Source organism: Microtus ochrogaster (genome assembly GCF_000317375.1).
Source record: "Microtus ochrogaster isolate Prairie Vole_2 chromosome 14 unlocalized genomic scaffold, MicOch1.0 chr14_random_3, whole genome shotgun sequence".
NCBI lineage: Eukaryota > Metazoa > Chordata > Mammalia > Rodentia > Cricetidae > Microtus > Microtus ochrogaster.
Window position 1 is genome coordinate 13,403,402 of NW_004949098.1, and position 3,624 is coordinate 13,407,025.

The 3,624-nt window shown below is 44.3% G+C and overlaps 1 protein-coding gene across 2 annotated transcripts in view; it reads right to left on the minus strand.

Moving 5' to 3' along the window:
- The window catches only part of Eif2ak3 (eukaryotic translation initiation factor 2 alpha kinase 3), a 72,387-nt gene that overhangs the window by 7,436 nt on the left and 61,327 nt on the right, over nt 1-3,624 (minus strand). The window lies entirely within an intron of this gene.

Consider the following 3,624-nt stretch of genomic DNA (forward strand, 5'->3'; position numbering starts at 1 on the left):
CTGCATGCCTTCCTCTGTGGCAGATGGTCATCATCCGACCATCTAACAAATGTAACATGCCTATCATCTGTCTGTGTCCGAGGGGGAAATAGCCTATCCAGGGAATCAGAACTCGAGACTGAAGTTATAGCGTTTTCTAAATCCCACACGCTCCTAATGCCAGAGCCACACTTAGGCCTCTGCCCTGAGTTCTAAATTCCCACTTGAATTTGCATATTAAATGCAGCAAACCAAATGTCACATGAGCTCCTCCAACTCCAGGTCCCCTACATGAAATCCACCACTTTCCCCAAGACAGCAGTGAGACCGCTGAGAGCTGGTGAGGCAGTGAAGACCCACTTCACCCAGGAAATCAAGCCTTTTAGTGCAACACGCCCAATACACCGCGAAATACACTTCCTTTGACTCAGGAGCCATTATAAAATTCTGACCATGAAGCAATGAGGACTGTAACTGACATCTATGCTAATAAGCCAGAACGGTCCCACCAACGGCCCCATATCAGAAGCAATAAATGACACGGTCTTTCTTCCTCTCTTTCTCCTCCTTCCCCCTGCTGGGCTACAGATCCAACTCCAGGCCCATGACTCCATAAGAGCTACTATAAAGCAGTCCTGTGTTGGAACTCAACCTCACTATACAGCCGAAGACGACCCTAACATTCTGGTGTTCTCCTCACCGGTGCTACAACAAGTGCTACAACAACCAAGCTTCATTCCCAGCGTCCCGCTCCCATTTTCCGACAGCAACTACTGACTGAACCCCTAAAAGACAGTGTTTGTCTCTCTAGCATCTATCTCCAGTGCTTCTTCCTGAAGTATCCTGACTTCCTGGGTTTGTGGCAGCCCCATGCTGGCCTCATCTCTCTCTTTTTTTTTAACATACATACATACATACATACATACATACATACATACATTTATTTATTTATTTATTATGTATACAATATTCTGTCTGTGTATATGCCTACAGGCCAGAAGAGGGCACCAGATCCCATTGCAGATGGTTGTGAGCTACCATGTGGTTGCTGGGAATTGAACTCAGGACCTGTAGGAAGAGAGGCAATGCTCTTAACCTCTGAGCCATCTCTCCAGCCCCCCTCATCTCTTTTCTGCCAAGGAGTCCAGTGGAGCGACAGGCTATGGTCCTTAGTTTACTGAGAACAAGCCCTAGGATTTCTAGCCAACTTGGGAAAGAAAAACTTTTCCTACCGCCTCCTACCAAAAGCCTCCAGAAAACTTAAAAGGCAAACATGTCCAAGAGCCACGGGTTGCTGTCTTGATTCTGTGACAGGAAAGCCTGGCCAAAGTAGAAAGAAGAGATAAGGAGAAGATTTGCTCACCAAATGTCTGATCCTGGCTGAATCCCCAAGAGTTTTGTTGAATGGCTGACAGAGCTCCTGAGGGCTCAGTCCGTACTAAAGCTTTTCATGGCAAGCACAAGGAAATCCAAAATAAAATGAAGCAAGAGTTCAGAACATGTCAGGCATTCTTCTGAGGCTGGGATGAGTGGACAAGGAGGGCACGGCTTGGGCCACCATGGAAACCAGAGAACAAATGACCTAGGTGTGATGAGGCTGACAAAGGAGAAACAGGTTCTCTGAGGAAACACTGAAAAAAGCTCAAAGGCAAACAGAAAGGCTGGAGAGACAGTGTCAGCAGTGCTGATGACAGACACATGACCAAACCTGTGAGAAAGGAAAGCCTAGGAGATTTAACATTGATCTAGAAGCCTTGGGTCAGAACACGGCTAAAGGTCCAGGCTTTCAGCTAGGGGAAAACTCTAACTTTTTTCCAAACTTTCGTTTGGGAATTTTTCTGGTCCATATATAAACAGAGAAGAGTCTTTACACGACAATGTAGTGTTGAGCAGCCTTTCACCTATGTCTTGCTTACATTATAAAAGCAGGAGATTACTACTGTAGCGAGGGCACTGGCTTTGCCTTTCACCATCTTGTTGCTTCTGTATGACAGGCGGAAGCCCATGGGGAACGTGCACACGCATGAGGAAGGTTGGCCGTAAACACCTCAACAGCTGGTATCACCCATCTCAAGCTTTGGGTCTCTCTGTTGTAGGACATCCTCTCCATTCCAACCAAAGGGATCACCTCTAAAATTTTCATTTTTGTGTGGAACAATCTCTGGCACCCGGTTTGGACCCACTCCAAACTTCCGATCACAGAGAACGTTTATAACAAGTGGTAGTTACATCAAAGCATAGGGGGGGGTCTTCCCAGTTCCTATTTTCTCCCCAAACTCTAAAACACATTAAAAATTTAAAAATATTTTGATGATTTTAGAAGTAACTTTTTTTAAAATTTTGGTCATGGTATTTTTTTTTAAGATTTACTTATTTATTACATATGCAGTGTTTTGCCTGCAGGCCAGAAGAGGGCACAAGAACTCATTATAGATGGCTGTGAACCACCATGTGGTTGGTGGAATTGAACTCAGGACCTCTGGAAGAGCAGCCAGTGCTCTGAGCTATCCTTATAGCCCTGAAAGTAACTTTTTATTTTAAAGATAATGGTCTTATGTCGTCCAGGCTAGCCTGAAAGATCAGTGACCAACTGTAGGAATTGAACCCAGGGCCTCACTGCATGCTAGGCAAGCACTCTGCCAAAGAAGATACACTCTTAGACCCAGACACCAGCTCCTGTTATAGCTACTTCAGTAACTGGAGCAAAAGTTTGTGGTTACATAAAATAAGACTTCAAATATTTAAAACAAAGCCAAATCTGCCCAACATTTAAGTTACTTCTCTCAGAAAATGTTTATAGGTTCCAGACAAACCTACTGGGGGCTATCAGGAGCATGTGGATCATGGCAAAAAACGGTTAAAAGTTCAACAGAATCAGCAAACTATTTACAGTCCTGTACACTTGGTTTTAGAAGTGTACACTATGGAAACTCTGTGCATATGTACTCATTACTTAGATAGGTTCTCTCTCTCACTTTTCTGTGGTCCAGGCTAGCCTTGAACTCACATCAATTCTCCTGTCTCAGCCTCCTAAGTGCTGGGATTCCAGGAGTGCACTACCACTTGGATTTGAAATTTTATGCGATTTAGCGCATGGTACTTCCACACAGTTCAGCACTGCATACTCTGAGAACAGGGTTGAAGCTTCACAGCTACAGCCGCTGCGTTAAGTACCTGCCCCCTTTCTCCAGCCGACTTCTCCCTCAAAGCCCACACAATGAGCAATGGGGTAAAAACATGGACTCTGCTGCCCCAAATCAGAGCCAGGTAGTGAGCAGACTCATCCCCCTTTCCACTCAGGCTCTCTGACCGTGTTCTGTAGAGACCCAGGGGTACCTGTGTCAGGCTAGTCAAAGCCATAACAAGTTTGAGGCTAGCAAGATGGCTTAGTGGATAAAGGTGCTTGCTGACAAGATTGACAACTTGAGTTCAATTCCTGGTGTCCACACAATGAAAGAAGAGAATTGACTCATAAATTCTCCTTTAGCCTTCACAGATATACCAAGCATAATAAGAATGTGCACTCTAAATTACTGTAATTAAATAAAAACATAATAATGATCTATCTATCTATCTATCTATCTATCTATCTATCTATCTATCTATCTATCTATCTACCTACCTACCTACCTACATACATACATA